This window comes from Episyrphus balteatus, chromosome X (assembly GCF_945859705.1).
Source record: "Episyrphus balteatus chromosome X, idEpiBalt1.1, whole genome shotgun sequence".
In the NCBI taxonomy this organism is placed as follows: Eukaryota; Metazoa; Arthropoda; class Insecta; order Diptera; family Syrphidae; genus Episyrphus; species Episyrphus balteatus.
Genome location: NC_079138.1, coordinates 6,102,236 through 6,122,688, shown reverse-complemented (window position 1 = coordinate 6,122,688; position 20,453 = coordinate 6,102,236). Strand labels below are relative to the sequence as shown.

At 28.3% G+C, this 20,453-nt stretch overlaps 1 protein-coding gene across 13 annotated transcripts in view; it reads left to right on the top strand.

Moving 5' to 3' along the window:
* LOC129920740 (calcium/calmodulin-dependent protein kinase type II alpha chain) overlaps nt 1-20,453 on the top strand; it is a 62,106-nt gene that overhangs the window by 3,770 nt on the left and 37,883 nt on the right. Inside the window, exon 1 of one of the 13 annotated variants that reach the window (XM_056002325.1) lies at nt 9,799-10,293. The exons of 10 other annotated variants lie outside the window; for them this stretch is intronic. The gene's annotated coding sequence lies outside the window, so the exon portion shown is untranslated. Of the gene's footprint in view, nt 1-9,798; nt 10,294-13,428; nt 13,565-14,300; nt 14,432-20,453 lie in introns of those variants that run through there. 2 more of the 13 variants (XM_056002327.1, XM_056002326.1) reach the window with 2 other exon arrangements.

Genomic DNA, 20,453 nt, shown 5'->3' with positions numbered 1-20,453 from the left:
AAAAATTCCGGAGGGGGTTTCAAAAAATATATTGACCATTTTTTGTATTATTAATACACTAGCCCAACAAAAAAAGATTCGTGATTTTTTAGTGATTTTCGATAGACTCAGTAAAAAATGAACATATCATTACAAAACAAAAAGCATGTAAAAGCTACATTCTTTTTGTTTTAGGATTTTGAGATGAAGTAAAACACTACATTTTTGCAGCTGTTAATCACTTTTTCATGAGCAAAATCAAATCAAATAAATATCTTTTAAATTCTAGGTAACCAAAGACAAATTTAAAAATTTTCAAAAAAAGTTAAAAAAAAATCATAAAGGGCCCAACCCATAGAATCCGTTGCGTTCGTTGGGTGGAAGTTTTTAACTGACAGCTCGATAAAATACACACGTTCTTATGGGAAGCGACCCATAAGCGACGGATCGAACGGAGGCCGACGGATTCGACGGAAGAAGTAGCCCAACTTTCTACTTTTTCATCCGTCGTATCCTTTGACATTGGTTGTCAATTCGTTAGTTTTTCTGTTTTTGAGTGCAAACCGAGGAATTGCAGAACTAAGAATTGTGTACTTTTTTTTCTCTAATTTTATGAATTGTGAGATTTCATTGTTCATTTGTGAAGAAATTTAAATAAAAGTAACATTTAATGATACATCGAGTAATACATATCAATTAAATATCTAAATTCTGTTGTAGAGTTCAATTTTACAATGCCAAAGTCATACCTACAACTGAGTATCTGTACCTACATGAAATCTAGTCGCGCATTTTATTTTATTAAAAAAAAAAACAACGATATAGTTAAAAATTTCTTGCATAAGAACTTTATTAGTGCACATTCAACGACAAAATATTGAACACACCTTGGAATTTGAAGTGAGCTGTCAAAAAGCAATCCGTCATACGACGTATTCTATGGGTCACCCCTTTCTGTCCCATCCTTCCTTCAACTTCAACGGATTGATTGACGCAAAGCACGCAACGAATTCTGAAATGTTTGATGTTTATTTTTAATATGCAAAATAAGCGTACGCAATACATTTTTAACAAAGTTTCCAAGCTATCTTAACCAAACTTTGAAGTCATTTTAAGACATATTTTATCTTAATATTGCAGAAAAAGTTATATTTATGGAATGAAAAAACTAAAATTTAGAAAAAGCCAAAACGTCTCACTATTTTGCGATGAGTGTGACACAGGCTAAGGCGATCAGTGAGACGGACGAAAAAAACAGAAATAAATTGACGAAAACGTCAAATAAGTAAGTAACATGTAATTTATTTATTAAACTAGGTAGGTATGTTACTTTACCCCAATTCTTCAAAAAAAATTACAAAAAAAAAACAGAAAAATAAACAAAATCATACTGAAATCATTTTCAATTCATAGATTTCTTTTAATGTACATATGTCTCACTGTTTGCTTCTTGTCATTTCTCGGAAAAATATAAAATTACAAAAAACGACAAAGAAATCTAAGTAATTATTATTTTTTTCATGAAAGAAACATAAAAATGTAATAGGTACATATTAAATAAAAATGTCCTGATTTTTTTTTGTGATATACCTACACTCTTTTCATAACACTCCAAAAAATACTTTCATCTAATTTTGTGTGATATTTTTCGGTGTAGGAAAATGGACAGCTTAATTTAAATCGGAACAAAATTTTAAACACGCAGAAGGAGAATTAAACGTTTTGACCAAAACTAGCGTTACTGTGCTTGCTTTCAGAAAAGAGAAAAATAGATTGTCTCACTGTTCGCACTCTCTCACTGTTAGCAGTTTTCCCTTATATGCGTTTTTAGGGCCGATTTTACCATCACTGATAATTTTTTTTATCAATTATCGGGAACAATCCCCAGACTTTAATTTTTCCTGCACAAGATATGTTAAGGAGCAGATGCTGTTTCTTCAGGACTATAGGGTCTATTAATATTTTAGCTCAAGACATCTATTCAAAGACTACAAAGCACGTGTAAAAGGTTCATATAACACTCATTTTAAAAGATCTATGTGTTACTGAAGCAATTTTTACAAAACTATTACCTTTTAAATAAAGTATATCTGCCACAACTTGCTATTGACGGTCCAACCCAAACGGGCATCCTGTGCACAGTAGCGTATCCAGAAAAAATTTTGGAGGGGGCTGGAAAATTTTTCAAAAATGTTTTAGGTAGAGGGTAAATGTACGAAAAATTTTTCTCTCTAATTTATTCATCTTTGATCCAGAGTGAAGCGCTGTGATGCGGTACTGAAAGTGGTATAGTAGCATATAACTGCTCTCGACGTCGAAAGCTTCGTACTTGTGTCTCCTGGTTTTCAAAGTTCTTGTGTCCTAAACATTTTACAAAAACAGCAAGTTGAGTCATCCTTAAAAAAACACTTTATGGCTGTGTTCCTTTGGGCTAAGCAAAGTACTTTTAAGTACTTCTGAATCCAATCAAAGACATTTTTTCTATAGAAGAAATGGAGTTGAATACAACCAGAAGTACTTAGCAGTAGATACTTTAAGCCAAAGGAACACAGCTTATATTGTTCGAACTTTGTCATTTGCTGAATTCAAAACTGTGTAGTTTAGAAACTATACTAATCCCTATTTTCGATATAAACGCCCATGTTCCATAATTCGACCGAAAGTGAATTGAAATTATTTTTCAATTTCACGTGAAATAAAATATTATATTCTTCATTTCAATCGATTTCGAAAAATTGGAAATTGCTTTGAACTGTAAAAAAAAGGATCATCTATTTATATTTTGTTTCTGAAGTTAAAAAATTGCTGCTTTGAACATGGATGATATTTTATCGGCAAGTGTAATGGAAAAAAAGCAGAATTTAAAAGAAAAAATAAAGAAGACACATTTTGCGAGAAAAATCAAAAATGTATTATTTCAAATTTTAAAAGATAAATTAATAAGGTATAGTGTAAAGCGAATGAGGTTGGAAACAAACAGGCAGTGTGCATTCCCCAGTGTTCCTGGAGAACTGCAAACACAGGTGTTTGCAACAAAGATAATTGAATACGATCAGAAAATCTAAATTGATGAAAAATGCAGAACACCTAATTTCACTTTCGGCTAGTGAATGCGCAAAACTAATTTTCAATGATATTTTAAATCCGAAATATGTATGTATATATTTTTTCGTAATATGTTGCTTTTTTAATCCAAATTTGAAGTGCAAACTGGAATCTGCTGAAAGAAGCCACTAGTTATGTTGACCACTAAGATTTTGAGATATCAAAAATTTATATTTCCAATAGCTTTGAGAAATATATTATTTTTGAATAAAAAGTTTTTTGAGATTGCATATGAAGTTTTGCAAAATTAAACGGTGATGTTATTCGACGTACGTATATACTAAAAAAATGATCTTTAGAATTCCGAACTGGACGAAAATCCGAACAAAAATACCCCAACCCTCAACGTCATTTAAGGCTCTTACTAATTTGGAGGGGGCTCGAGCATCTGAGCTGCCTCTAAATATGTAAGATTTACGAACAAGTTTTAGTCAATCATATACATTATGATGAAATTAGCTTAAAAATAACATGATCATGAAGGCTTGGGGGGGGGGCTTGAGCCCCCCCCACCCCCCTCAATACGCCACTGCCTGTGCAAACTTAATCTTTGGCGCCTCTTATTTTAAGAAGTTCGTTTCATACGTCATTTCTACATTACCCATGAGGTAAACTTTTGAAAGTTTTTTTTTTAATATGTCTAATCCTCGTTAACATTCCAGAACTAATCTAACTGCATATCACTAATTCATATTATTTGCACTTAAATTAGCTGGAGTGCTAACGCTTACCTCTTTTGAAGGCTTTTCAGGCTATGTTGTGTTTCAAAAACTTGTTTTGTTGGTCTTCTTTTTTTTTTACTGTAGGCAATTGTGATCAAAATTTATCTTTTTTTTCTCCTTCAAATAATTTTCTGAAACTTTGAAAGATTGGACTTTCCTGAATCTAAACTTGGTTTCAAAAAAATTCTAGCACATTTTTTTTCAAATTATTTTTGAAAAATATGAGTAGTTTGTAGAAAATAACCCTTTTAGATTCAGTTGACCTAGTACAAAAATAATACTAATATTCGTAGTGAGCTCAAATTTGGAGGACTTATTTCTCATAACATGATCTATCATACGACACCAAATTTGTATTTATTAGTTAAAGTTTACACACATTTTAAGATACTAATTGACAAAAAACAGCAAAAACAATGAAATCCCACATGAACAAAAACACCTTTATTAAGGAAAATGTAAAATCTCAACGCCGCACCCGTTTAATATGTAAAGAAAACTATAGTAAAATACATTAAAACAAATTTATACGTGTTATGTAATTTTGTATACTATTTTTATATTTTGAAATATCGTGTCTGTGATAAACCATTCGATACACTGCTTCTAAACCTTCAAATTTGTTTCTCCTAGGAAAAAAAGTATACTTTTTATATATACGGTTTTCGATATGCTGAGTTCGAATCCGAAGCCAAAAAAAATCTAGCACGTCAGGATTTTGAGATATATGTACGCGTTAGAGAATCACAAAATCAATTTTTTGTTCAGAAAACCTAAAAAAAAAAAAACTTTTATATCTCAAAAAACGGGAGCTGATCTAAATTTTTTGAATTCGGATTGCGGGTGGCAATGGTACAGTGGATGTAGTACTTGACTGCTAGCCTGAAGGTGTGGTTTCGAGCTTTACCTCAGGCAGCATTCTTTTCTTTATCCCCCAGCTTAGAAGCCACCCGTGGGATTATATGAGATAATAATCATTTTATTCTCAATTCACTGTACCAATGAAAAATTCTTTCCTATCTTTCAATTCCTTCTAACTAGTGCCGTTTAGTATGCATTTAAAAGACCTTAGGTCTTACAGGCATATAGTTAAAATTATTATTAAAAAAAATTATTATTATTAAAATCTGCATACTAAAATCTATTAGAAAACTTTACTTTTGTTCTTGGGAGAAAGAAATATGAATTTTTTTTTAACGATCAGTTTCTTTATAGTAAGATATGCCAATCCTATACTTAACTTACTTTAATTTAGATATCTCGGATAAGAAAAGAGAAGATTGAAACTGAATTTGAAAGAAAAAAAAATAATTTCTTTTATAAACCGTGACAAGTTTCGTTGAAAAGTTTACATTACGCGAAAATATTGCTTCGAAAACAGCAAAAAAAAATGGATTTTTGAAATTTTCTAACGGATATAAATAAAAAACGTGACGTTCTAAAATAATTTTGACTTCGGGTTCGGAATCAGCACACAAAAATCCTTTAGAAAAGTATAGTTTTATTAACAGGAGGATTTCCTTGCAGACCTGTGTTATTTTTCGCTCGAAAGCTTTTTCTTTTTCATTTAATGCTTTAAATTAGGTAAAATAAAATAAACAATTAAACAAGCACTTTCATAGTTCAGTTTTAAATTTGTAAACCTTTACCTAGCCCGAATCATGTGTTTTGTTTAGGTTTTTCAACCAAATATTCATTTAAACTTACCCTTTATCAAAGCATTGCAATTTAATTATCGTCAAAAAAAAGAACCATCTCGTCTAAGGAAATCTTAACAAATTACATAATGACAAGGCAATGAGAAACAATTACAAAAAACAAGTGCAGCGAGAACGACCCTAATTATTTCCATTTCTTTACTTGCTCATTTTTGACAAGCCTAAATTTTTCTCTATATTTTCTTTCCTATCCATACAAAAAAATAAATTTCATAAGAATTTTATTTGAAAAAAAAACAGTAATACACATTCATTTCGTTAGAAAGGATTGAGCGCATTAAGATTGAGACAATTTCCTTGTGCAAAATTTGAATCTGCACCTTTTACGCGTTCTGCTACTTATTTACATGCACTTCAAACATTCAATGCGTATTAGCGTTTGAGATAATTTTTCTACACACAAATTTTGTTGAGTGAGCTCCCATATGTGCAAATCTGAAAATTGCACGTTTCTACTCAGACGATTGTATGGGAAATAAGAATTGAGTATATTTTTTGAGATTTTTTTCTATGAAGATTCTCGAGTGAAACGTGCAAACCAAAATCTTGCACGTATGAAGGTATTTGGATTCTTTTTTATTTGAAATAATTACTATTGGAATTGGATTTTTTTTATGAAATGATAAAATGTAGTAACTTGCATGTTTGAAAATGTTTTTGAATTTGATATAATTAGGGGAGACCGGGGACAAAAGTAACATTTTTTACTCTTGGGGTTCCTGCTTCTGTGATTGTTGGAATAACAAATCAAAATATGCCTTTTAAAAGATTGTTTTTTTGATAAATTGATATGCGTAGCTAAGTTTTTCTAAGATCCTGCCCTTGTTACAAAGAAATGATAGCATGTTAGTGCAGTTGTTTTGAGAGTTTGCGCCCCTGGATCTCTGCGTCCTGTGCATTGGTACATCTTGCATTTTTTCTTTACCCAAAAGCGTTTGCCTACGAACATTTTTTTTTTACAGAATGTATTCAAATCGTAAGGTTTTGGATGTATTTATTTTGATTACAAATCACGCATATTTTAACATTTACATTGATTAAATTGAAGATGAAAAATTAAGTTTTTTTTTACTCAATCCGTGAAAAACGATGTACAAAATGTGCTCTCTTTAAGAGGTGCCAAGAATCTTTGCTTAGTGCTTAACAATAGTTTTCACTTCTTGGTTACATTTTAAACTGCATTCTCAAAACTTCTTCTTCTTTTTAGATACACAAAAACATGTAAATAAAATTTTTTTAGCTATATTTCTCCTAAAACCAATACCGGAGAACCGTTCCCTAATGTTCTTAAATTTAATGACTGATTCAGGTTGGAAATAATCATTTTTATCATAAGGGCAATTCCATGGTAACTCACGTTACATTCACAAAAATTTCCAACACATAAATAATTTTTATTTTTTCAATTTTAATGTAAATTGATACGAAATTACTATCCATGAATGGAGCATAACTATTACTTTCATAATTAACTAAAAAAATTGTCTTTATTTTTAACATTTGCTTGGGAAAAATAAAAGTTTGATGGTAACTCACGTTACAAAAATCGGACACGAATTTTAAGAGTTCGACAGTATGAAGTTTTTATGTGAAATTAAGAATCTGAATTTGTTTTCAATGAAGATTCCATACATACAAAACTACAAGCTTTTAATATGAGTGACAAAACCAAACCTTTTTCCAATATTTCGAGGAAAAATTTTAAAATATTTAGGTAACTCACGTTACATTATTTTGGTAACTCATGTTACCTGCGATTTGTGGTTCCAAAAGTAAAGAAAAGATGCATTTTCACTCAAGTTTTTTTTTAATCGAATAGTGTGTAACGAAGCTTGCTTAAATGTTAACTTATTTTAGCACTCACGAGGGGATATTTTCATCGTCACTATTAGACTCATCATATTTTCAGTTTGCTTGTTTTTCCGTCATTTTCATGTGAAATTCTTCTGTTGTTGGCAAGCTTATGCTATAAAAATGCTTTTAGATTATTAAACTCCCTGAATTTTATGTCTATCCATAAGGGAATACAACAAAGAATCTTTTCTTGCAACTTGCATAAAGAGTTGCCGTTTGTAAATAGTAATTTGCTAATAAAAAAAGTAAAAAAGTTTGTAAATAGTAATTTGCTAATAAAAAAAGTAAAAAAGACTGCATAATTTTTTAAAATTCGTGTCCACTTTTTCATGGAATTACCCATAAAACAAAACCGAATTCCTTGGATCAAAACTGGTTTTTCTAAACGTTTCTATGGCCAGAACTGAACGAAATTGAAATGGGACCACGTTGCAGGCACCAGTTTTCCAATATCCAATATAAAAAGAATTATCAAAATTAGTTCGCTCAGTCCAAAGTTATGAAGTAACAAACACAAAAAAAAAAAAAAATTAAAAAAATACAGAGAATTGAATACCTCCTCCGTTTTGGAAGTCGGTAATAAGACGCAAAGTTGCAAGAAAGCAGCAATTTTAGAGTTTTTTTTTACTTGTAGTCCAAAATGCGTTTCGCCCAGGTAGGGGCTCATCAGTTAGATGATGTTGTCTGTTGTACAAAGGGTACAGATGCAAAATTTTGGTCGATGATTACCAACACTTATTAAAATTACAGCATAAATTTGTAAAAATTAGGCTCTTTGAAGATTTTGAACTTGGCAATTTAAGGGTCTTCTTTAAAACTAAAGCACTTTACTAAAATTCACCACAGATATGAACAACGTCTATTGTTTTTTTTTTATAATTGAACGTTGCAGCATTTTCTCATTAAAAAACATTGCAATAACATATTTTAAAAAAAACCTTAAAAACATCAAAATCAAAACATGAAAATTGCAAGTCTATTAACTCACTCCTACCGCCAAATTGGGTGGGATATTACCTACACGCCTTGCAAATGGGAGTGTCAGTGTCTTCGTAGGGCGCCAATTTTGTTCATATAATAAAGTCTCATCGTCCATTAGAAGAAGTTTGTAAGCTTTATTTTAAAAGAATATAGAGAATATTGACGTTAAAGAACATTATTATTATTAAATGCTTTACTTCATTTTTGTTTTATGATTTCTATGCAATTTTCCTGAAAAAAATATTCGGTACTAATACGAAAAATACATATAGACCAAACAATTTTCAAAATATGGCATGCAAACAAGTAGTGACCCATTTTTGCTTGCTTTTATCTGTTTTTCTTTTTTATTTATTTTTTTTTTTTTTTTCTTAGCAAATGCACGTAGTTAGGTTTTTCTTCTTCCATTCAACATGCAGGTTATGTTGGAGTGAAGAGGCATTATATTGTGAAGAGAATTTATTGAGCGTACAAACGCATTATTACAGTTATTTTCTCAAAGTGTTTTCGTAGAGGTAGGTGTTGTTCTATATATTCAATATTTTACACAAATTTAATTGTTCCAAGGAACAGGTTGGCAAATTGATTTTTCCCAAAATTAAAGCCTTTTCAAATTTTGTAGGTGTAAAATAATAAGCCCATTCAAAACAATTTTGGGCTATCTGAGAGGACAAGAAAATCTGTCTGAAAATCTTAAAAAAAATAGGAGTAAGAAAATAATTTGCTTCAGCGAGAGGGTTTGGAATGTAGGTCGAAAAGACTTAGATTTTAAAGGAATTAAAAACCGTGTCCTACAATAATAGCTGCTACAACATGTGACAGTGTTTGTTATATAGGGAAAAAATCTACAGTTAAAATGTAAACTTTTCAGATCCATATGAAATGGCAATACTGGTGTTTAGTGTGGTGCTTTTGCTTACCCAACCAACCAACCCAACTCCAACCCAACCACTCAAGTTTTCTCTTGCTCTCTGTCTCTATCGTTATTTTGTCTACTGCTGCTCTTGGTCTTGCTCTATTGCTCTCTACGCTTCTCCTAAAAAGAAGCTTATAAAACAGAAAAGCTTAGATTTTACTTTTTAGTTTTGACAACTGCGTAGTGGCAACACGTAACACGACTACAACGACCACGACCACGACGACGTTTGCGACATGCGGGTTTTGATAAAAACATGAAAAACCATGAGCAAAAAAAAAATTAGAAAGAGAGAGAATTGCATTTTTTATTTTCATGAGTGAATACTGAATAATAGGAGTGCGATGCGATGGCAATGGGGCGATGGAGCGATGGTGATCTGCGATGCCAGGAGCTAGGGGTGGTTTTGTGCGACAGTACAAGTGTTTTTTTTTTTCTTCCGGCGGCTGCTGCTGTTGCTGCTGCTGCTGCTCTGTTCAATAACCACAATTTACCCCACCTAGAACAAGATACCGTTAAAGGTATACCTTGAGCTTCAGCAGCTACTACCTCCAAGTCTTTCTAAGGAGGTATCTTTTTTTTCACTTAAAAAAGTTGTAGCATAAACAAAAATTATGAGAGTTTTTTTTTGTTTTCGCTTCTTTAAGAGAACCAGTAAGGGGTGCTGTTTGAGAAAAAATTGTTGTGTACACAGAAATAAGCTTCACTCAGAAAAAAAAGACAAAAAGTTTATCCACGATAAACTAGAATAGAAATATCGTCTAAAAAGAACCACTCGTCCCAGCTGAGAGTCTAGTGTAGTTGTTCTTTAAACTGCTTTATTGTTTATTGCGAACCGCTAGCGTTGAAACTAAACTAAAAAAAAAGAAACAAAATAGAAAACAACATACACCAAACCACCTCCCACTTCTCTCCCATTTCTCCGTGTCCCAGAAGCAGCAGCAGTCTCCCCGTCCCCATCTATTTCGCAGAACACAAAAATCCATAGACGCAAGAAAGGAAATCCATTTTGGTGGTGGTAAGTGGAACAGGGGATACCAAAAATAATACTAAGACACCAAGTGCCCTAGTGCCGTTTCAAGTTCTGTGCAGTTCGGTAGTGGATTTTATTTATTTATTTATTTTTTTTTTGATTTTATTATTATTGTTTAAATTGGATTCATCTTGGGTTTCTTTTTATATATTTTTTTTTTTCTTAGAGGCGACGACACGACGACGATGAATGACAAAGTTAACGACGACGTCTTCTAGTGTACCTCTCTATCTATTTTGATTTATTTTTTATAATTTCCATTTTGGAATTGAATAAAATGTGGATGCAAGCTCTGTTAAATAAAAAAGCTTGACGAAAAAGGAATCAAGAAAAAAATTAAATAAAATAAATACAAATTACGTGTTTTTGTTGTGTAGAATTAAGAAGTAAAGCCCTTTTTTTTTAATTTTCTTCCCTTGTTGCTGGTAATAGAGTCACCATCTTCATCAGTCAGTTGGTCGTTCCGTTTGGTCTGTCGGTCGGTTTCTTTATAGAAGATTTTTTAATTCAATAACTCCGCAACTGATTTTCTTCACCTTCAAGCTTCAATCCATACCAAAAGCTCTACTCTGTGTTCGAATCGAAACTTCTTCAGACACGTTTTTTTTTCGTTTGTTGTTTACATTAAAAAATTAAAATTTCAAAAATTAATTTAAGTTAAATCTGAAAAATCAAACAAGTTTTTTTTTTTTTTTATGTTAATGAAATGAAAACGTGTTCTATCTACCTACATGCTTTTGTATTTTAAATTCATCTAAGATGTTTTTTGCTAGTTAATTTATGATTTTTTTCGTATTCATGTTTCAAAAATAAACAAAAAAAAAAAAAAAAAAAACTTACACAACATGTTGTGGTGTTCAAAGATACTACTTGCCAAATTTGTCCTCTTTTTATTTGCGGTTTTGGAAATTTTATTTTTCGTTTTATCTTACAGGACTGTTTATTTAAAAAAACACAAACAAAACTGTATAGTTTCTGTGCCGGTTTTTTTCTTCTACTAAAATATAATAAAATTTAATTTCAACCCTGCCAGAAAATGTGTGTCTTTCCAACAAGAAAATAAGACAAACTGTAATAAACATTTTGATAATAAGAATTCAAAACCTATAACCCTCTCACATGTAAGTGCGCTAGTGGCAAAGATACAATAATTCAAGTCCAGAAGCACATGGTTTAAACAACTTGAAAAAAAAAAAAAAAATAGGTATGTATAATTCAAATCACTTGTGGTATTAAATAAATTATGACCAGAAAGCACAGAAATTTAAAAATATTACAGGAACCTTAATATAAGTATAATTTTTTGAGAAAGTTAAGACAAAGCTAAGTCAAATTTTAACTTAGTAAAGTTAAACAAATAAAATAAATTCAAACAAAATAAAAAAAAAATAAAATAAAATAAAATAAAATAAAATAAAATAAAATAAAATAAAACAAAATAAAATAAAATAAAATAAAATAAAATAAAATAAAATAAAATGAAATAAAATAAAATAAAATAAAATAAAATAAAATAAAAGAAAAGAAAAGAAAAGAAAAGAAAAGAAAAGAAAAGAAAAGAAAAGAAAAGAAAAGAAAAGAAAAGAAAAGAAAAGAAAAGAAAAGAAAAGAAAAGAAAATAAAATAAAATAAGATAAAATAAAATAAAATAAAATAAAATAAAATAAAATAAAATAAAATAAAATAAAATAAAATAAAATAAAATAAAATAAAATAAAATAAAATGAAATAAAATAAAATAAAATAAAATAAAATAAAATAAAATAAAATAAAATAAAATAAAATAAAATAAAATAAAATAAAATAAAATAAAATAAAATAAAATAAAATAAAAAATAAAATAAAATAAAACAAAATAAAAAATAAAAAAATAAAATAAAATAAAATAAAATAAAATAAAATAAAATAAAATAAAATAAAATAAAATAAAACAAAACAAAATAAATTAAAATAAAATAAAATAAAATAAAATAAAATAAAATAAAATAAAATATAATAAAATAAAATAAAATAAAATAAAATAAAATAAAATAAAATAAAATAGAATAAAATAAAATAAAATAAAATAAAATAAAATAAAATAAAATAAAATAAAATAAAATAAAATAAAATAGAATAGAATAGAATAGAATAGAATAGAATAGAATAGAATAAAATAAAATAAAATAAAATAAAATAAAATAAAATAAAATAAAATAAAATAAAATAAAATAAAATAAAATAAAATAAAATAAAATAAAATAAAATAAAATAAAATAAAATAAAATAAAATAAAATAAAATAAAATAAAATAAAATAAAATAAAATAAAATAAAATAAAATAAAATAAAATAAAATAAAATAAAATAAAATAAAATAAAATAAAATAAAAGTAAATAAAATAAAATAAAATAAAATAAAATAAAATAAAATTAAAATTAAATTAATTTATATTAATAAAATTAAATTAAATAAATAAAAATAAAATAAAATAAAATAAAATAAAACAAAAAAAAAAAAATAAAATAAAATAAAAACTGATGCTTGGATTCAAGTCCTTTACACGATACCGTTAATATTTTATTCTAGTTTCGTATGCTCAATTTGGGCTTTATTGAATGATTATTTATTACAAAAATTGTACAAAGTAGGTAATTCATTTATCTTATATATCAATACTCGAAGATTCTTAACTAATATTCTGGAAAATTCAAATTTAAAAAAAATTCCTGCACTACCGCAGTCAAACAGGATTATACTATAATATAGTTTTTTTTTTCAATTTGGGCCAGAAACGCTGATTTTCCTATAAATCGGTCTTACTGCTTCCATATCACATTTGTGTAAAAAATATTTCCCATTTATTCTAAAAATTAACATAATGAACGTTCTTAAATTGAGAAACTCTGTGTCAGGGATGTAACAAAAAAAAAAAAAAATATTTATATTTACAAATATTGTGTTTTGATCGTTCATTCATTCATTTCAAGAGATTTGAGAGTAACGTTTCGGCTCTATAGAAGAAACTTTTGTTTTGATTGAATTTACTTTTTATTTGTGTGTTGTTTGCTTTTAAACACACAACAGTAACACAAATGTTTTAAAATCAACGTATGTAGGCACATACGTTTCATTTCATTTTTAGTTGACGCTAAAAGAAATACTTTATGATTTTCATTATGTCTACCAGAACTTGTTGATAGATACAAAAAAAAAAAAAAAAAGTTGCAGTTAAACCAAAACTATATTGATTCTCTTGATATACCAGAAAAAGTAGGTACGTATAAAAAACACAATTCGTTTGACATTCAAAACTCATAAATAAGAAAATTCTCCTCAGTTTGAAAAGAAGTGTATACGAGTTTAATTGTTACAAAAAAAAATGATTAAATAAAAAAAATTAAAAAAAAAAACATTTAAGATACATTAAACAAATTCGGGGGTAGTTTAATATTTTGTTTTTAGTTAGAAAATTTTTTGTGATTTCACGAAAATCAATGAATTAAAGTGAAATTTTAAACGTTTCGGTATAAGTATAACTAAAACCAAAACAAGTTGCGCACAACACAATATTCAACACAATTCAATAAAAAAATAAAAATTTTCGTATATACACATGTGGGCACAAAAATTCTGAAATAAAAATCTTAAGTGCCATCAATCCCAAGACAAAAAAAAAAAAAAAAATAAAAAACTACAAATTATTTCAAAAACTTTCTTCGAACATTTTTATTATTTTAAATAAAACTATTGTTCGACAAGGAAAATCCCGTCAGAGAAAACTAAAAATATTTTGAGAACGAAATTAAAATCTTGTCAAAAGCGAATTTATGCTCTAAAAAGTTGCACTGTGTCAAATTTTCATTTTCATTAAACGTGCGTATATTTTAAATCTGGGTTTTTTCTATTTTATTTTATTATTTTGCAGCTGTTTCTCTCTATTATTATTTTTTTGAAATATCCGTTTTCGACAAAAGTATTTTTAGTTATCATTTGGGCGATACTAGAAATACGATATACACAGTAATAAAAAAAAAAAACAGAAATATTATGTCATTAATTTTACTTTGTACGTTAAAAAAATATCACTAAAGTGGTACATAAGAATTCTCGAGGAAGCACAAATGTGCGGATGCGGATTGAGGTATGATGAGGAGAAGAATTATTTGCTTTTATTAATTGAATATCTATGTGTTTTCTATAGTTTGTGTAGTTCTAAGTAACAATAACATCACAGAAAAACGAAGAAGAAAATTACGTTCTAGGATTTTGTTTAGGTCTGTCAAATGAAGACATTTTTATTTAACTTTGTATAGTTTTGAGATAAAACATTAAATATACAATCAAAAAAATTGCTGTGTGTTATAAAAATAAATCGAAATCGAAAAGACACAAAATTTATCAATATGCTGAATATTTGACACAAATAAGGAGCGCGCCAAATTTTGCTTACAAAACGGCAGTGCGCGGCAGCATTACTTAGTTTATATTCATTTTCATTACACTTCATCAGAATACAACAGTTTAGTTTTTTTTTTTTTTTTTTTCTTAAGATGCACTACCTAAATTAATTTTTTTTTAAATATTTGATGCAATTTCTATGTGAAAGTCTGTACTGTTCTGTTGTACCAGTAACTGCTAATGAATCAACATTGTGATGGTTTGTTGATATAAAAATAGCTTTGTTTGTGAAGTGGAAGAACAATAAGAAACCTAAAGCCTTTTTTTAACGGTTTTTAGAAGGTGTTTTTGGAATTTTTCAGCTAAAGTGAAAATGACAGTTGATTTCAATTGATATAGGAGCAGTTTACTATACACGATATTATAGGTATGCGTTTCTGTCTCATGGAATTTAGTGTTGTTTTTTTTCTTTAGATATTGAAATATTTTGAAGATTTATTTTAGCAGCATGATTAAGCAGATTTTTGAATTTTGTTTCAAATCAACGCATTTGTTATTATTACTATAGTATGTACCCAAGAAGCTGACTAGAACTTAATTATAGCTTTTAAATGTGTGAAATAGCTAGAGAACAATAATTTCTTATCAGTGTATACAGTATCTTACGGATATTTGAAACACACTCGTGTATGAAATTATAGCTTAGAAAAAATTATTATTATCCAGCACTGATAAAAGAAACTCAATTTGAAGGAAAAAAAAAATATGGTTGGACAGCTTTCCAAAATTTTGTAAAGACCATGAATATACTCTCTATTAACAATTTAACATTTCTATTTGACTTGTGCATTTTTGAACTTACTCTTTTATAGGGCAAGATTAATTTCGTGTCAAAAAAATTCGAGGTTTTAAACAAAACATAGTTCAAAAAAAGGGGTTTCGTCATGATGTCCGTCGACTGTTTGTATAGGTGCGTCCATCTGTACATGAAGCCACAGCCTAAATATGGCGTTGCCATTTTTTTAAACTTTTATTTAAACTTTGCAGATAGATATTTCTTGTACCTAATTCTTAACGATTTTGTTTATTTTAAAATATTAAAAAAAAAACAATATTTTATTTTTTTTTTTCTGAACGTTTTTGTATAGAAAAATTATAAGATAGTCAATCTCAGAGTATTTGAAGCCAAAAATTATGTATGTTCGCTTTGTAGTAAAAAATAATAATATATATTAAAATAATGTTTTGAAGAAATTATAATAAATTGTCATTTTTATATGAAATGTTAAAAAAAAAAAAAAAAAAAAAATGCCATCTAAAAGCGTAATATTTTTTCTAAAGAATAAAACAATAATCAAGTCTATATCTTGTGTAAAATTTATTGTAATGGTTTTTTGAAATCATTAATTTTTCATAAAAAAAAGCGAAAAAAATTAACTATTTTTTCTTCGCACAACATTTTTCGATGGTTTTACATAATATCCTGCCATATTTTTTATACCATCTGAAAGCCACAATTATGTCTGTCCGACATCTACAAAATGAGCTGGAATTTTTTGAATAATATCAGTTTTAATAAAAAACAAACAACCTACTATAAATTTTATATTACCGAAAGCTTATTATTTCAGCTTTAATTTTATGGCTGAATACCTTAATGTACGATGACTTAAATAAAATGTACAATTTTTTGCCATGTCAAAATTTGAAACTTTCCACTTGTGGTTAGACGTTTCAAACAATCTCCGCAGGTATTTTGCAGAAATTTTGTACTTTCAGTGTTTTTCTTAAAATAGTGACGATAGCTATTTTTTTTTTTTTTTTCAAACCTGCCTGGTTCGATTGCCCAAGGTTAGCCCAGGATAGCCCAAGATATTTTTTCGTTAGCCCACATTTAGTTCTAAAATTATAACAAAATTATTTTTTTCACCTTAAAAATTACAAAGGATAGCCCAATGTTTTGTTTTTATTCCACCATTTTTTTAAAAGATAAAAAAAAAACTTTTTTTCATATTAGAAACCGAAAAAATTAAAACCGTGGTTTGTTTGCCCAAAGTTAGCCCAGGATAGCTCAATTTTTATTTTCGCTATGTTACCCTTAGTTTAAAAATTATAGAAGCATTAGATTTTATTCATATAAAAAAAAGTACGCATACACCACAGTGAACTTTTCAATTTATAATTTAGAAAAAGTAAATCCACTGGTGTGGGCACTGGGCTTCTAATGTTTTGTATTTAGCTTAGAATGCTTACTTGATTGAATATAGTCCATATAACATTCCTTTTAAGAAGCTTAAGTTGATTTGTTTTATTTCATTTTAAAAAACCACATTTTTTTTTAAATCATTAATTTTTAAGTTTTCCATGTGAGTACCTAGAAAAGCTACAAACTTTTTTCAAAAGTATAACAACAAATATAAAATGGTGTGTGAGGTGATTTCTTTTTCAGAACATGAATAGTACTTTTTTTTTAGTACTTTCTCAACTTACTATGGTAATGCCAAAAAAATTCGATCTTTTTTTTCGCTAGCCCACCCTTACTTCAAAAATTATGTGAAACAAAATGCACTGGGTCGCACGTACTTGCTCTTGTAGTTCACAGTATCTTTGTCTTAAATATCTATTGGAAATTTAAGATTTTGTTTAGTGTCGAGAAAAAAAAATCAAAAAAAAAAAATCGAAAGTTTAAAAATTAAATTAAATTTTTTTTTTCAAAAATGTTTTTAAAAATTTTTTTTTTATATTTTATACTTCAAAATGATGTCTGTAAATTTTTAATAAAATTGACTTATGCTGTGATGAAATTTATGAACTTAAAAAATATGTCAATTTTTGAAAAACGGCAACGCCATATTTCCGTTCTCCGCATTTTTTGAAAAAAAAACTAAAAACGCAAAAAACGCAGTTTTGTTAGAATCAATAAGTCTATTACGTATACCAAATTTGATCAAAATCGTTAGAGCCGTTTTCGAGAAAATTGCAATACCTCGAAAACGTTATATGGGAGATATGCGTTAAAAAGGCGATATTAAAAAAATAAAAAAAAAAACGGGTCTAGGGAATAGCGTAAAAAGCATCTGTACCAAGTTTCAAGCAAATCCATCCATCCGTTTAGGCCCTAGCTCGATGTACAGATGGACGCACAGACGCACAGACCGACGGACGGCATGACGAAAACTACTTTTTTGATATTCTCCATCATCGTAATGTTGGTTTTGATTAAAACCTCAATTTTTTTTTTCTACACGAAACCAATACTTGCCCTATAGAGCAAGTAAAAAAACTTTTTTCAAATAACCAATACAACTCAAATTTGTCCTTTTTAAACTTTTTCTCAATTAACCATGGTAATTCCGGGAAATTACATTACTTTTTCTCGTTAGCCCACCCTTAGTTCAAAAATTACGACATAAAAATTAGTTCAAAAATTGCGTCATAAAAACGTTTTTCAAACTACCAACCTCTTAAAAATCAAAATTTGTTTTACCAGTATAAAAGTTGTAAACTAAGAAACAGTCTAAAAAGTACAATTTTTACTTTGAACAAAAACAAAAAAAAAAACAAATTTTGATTTTTAAGAGGTTGGTAATTTGAAAAAAGTTTTTTTTTGTTATAATTCTTGAATAAACAAATCAACTTAAGCTTCTTAACAGGACTACATTCAATCAAGTAAGAATTCTAAGTCAAATAAAAAATATTTGAAGCCCAGTGTTTATAAATTGAAAAGTTCACTGTGGTGTATGCGTACTTTTTTTTAGGTGAATAAAAATTAATGCTTCTATAATTTTTAAACTAAGGGTAACATAGCGAAAAGAAAAGTTGGGCTATCCTGTGCTAACTTTGGGCAATCTAACCAGACGGGTTTAAAAACAAAAATTAGCCAACTGTACCTACTTAGCCGATATGTAGGTGTGTTCATGAAAATCAGCTGAAGTTTTTAGAAAGTATATTATACAAGTAAAGGGCTTAAGGTAAGAAATTTCTATCTCAAATAATATCTTTTTGATGGATCTTAAATGCTTAAATGGGCCAAAATTTAAAAAAAAATGTATCTATACGTATCAAACAATAATCTAAATTATTAAACAAAATGTGTACCTGTCTCCACACGTGGGCCGCTAAGAATACACATTGTTTTTCTATTTCATATCAAACTTGAAATTAACAAAAAACAAAAAATAGTTTAACTCTAAAAAAAAGTTGTTAGGAATTTGGTAACTCCCTCTATTGTTCAATGACAAACAATCAAAAAGCAATTAACTTAGATCGTAAGAATTATTGACATAAATTGGAAAATAGAACTATGTTAATTAAAATGTTGTTAGATCAGCTGAAAAAAAATTTATTTTGATTGGTTTCATTGTAAAAAAAAAACAGAACACTTGATTATAGGTGGGGGGAGTGGGGGGGGCTTAGTTCATACATTTTGGAAGTAATTCTGTTGGGATTCGGTTCATTGTGAACAACTTTATAATATTGGGAAGTTTATGACCTTAAATTTTTAACATTGCTAATGTATACAACACTCACAAAAACAAACGAGCAATAATCAGGAATATTAGTGTCAAATCAAGCCGTTTAAGCTCGGAAATTCTTAATCTTAGACCGAAATTCTTGTTTTGAGCCTGGTTTGTATTCATTTTAGAATTCTTATTTCAAGACTTACAAGGTTTAATTTAAGTATTAAATCGAAAAAGATTTATTTCAGACCATTCCGATCTTAAATTAAGAGTTTCAATTCTTAAATTTCTTTATATAAGTTTCTTTCTGATTATTTCTAGCTTATTTAATCTTGATTAAAGATTGTATGGTCTTACCTTCAGAATAAATGCTACCCCCTCCTCCTCTTTCTCCAAAACGATACCAAAATGAAAAAAAAAAGCAAAATGCAGTCGATCAGTCCTTTAAATATTAGGATTGGCTGCACCGTCAGCCGTTGATGAAATATTTGATGGTAATAAGTCGCGTTACATAGCTTTTGTACTTTCGTTGCGTTTTTGTTTGTTTTTTTTTTAATGTTTTTTTCCCCCGAGTCGTCCTTAAACCTGGCTGATAATGGTTGTATTGCATTAAGAATGGGCATTTAAAGGGAAAACACTATATTCAAAAACAATTTATATAATAACAATGTGTCACAAAAATCAGGTTTCAAAATATACGCGGGTGGAGACCTATCAAGTTTTGTAGAGCTAGTCGCACTTATTACGAAAGGGTATTTAGAAAGTCCCTAACACCCCCAAAAATCTGGAGTTAGGGGCAAAAAACGGTTTTTTGCATCTTCACCCATTGAACAAATTCTAGCTTCGTCAAATTTTTATCCATTTTTTGATTTTTTTTATAGTTTATGATAGAAGATCATTATATCTTTTCAAAAATGTATAAAACATGTGATTCAATTAAACCACCTAGAGTTTATAAGCTGTCAATGTTCAAAAATTCCATTTTTTTGTCATTTTCGACATCAATTTAAAACATATGCTTTTAAAACAACATGCTGTTTTAAAAATATATTCTTAAATAATATTCATTTCCGAGGTATATTTTGAAAATCAGTTCAAAATTGGTTTAGAAAAAACATTTTGCGATTTCAACCCAGGCACAAAAATTCGAGCGTTTGGGCATCGAACAAAAAAGTTATTTTGGCATGATAACTTGTGCCAGGATTTGATAACGGTTTTTTGTAGAGGAGTTCAATACAATCATTTTTTACTATGGGAGGGACGGGTAATTTTCTAAAAAAAAATATTAAAATAAAAAAAAAATAT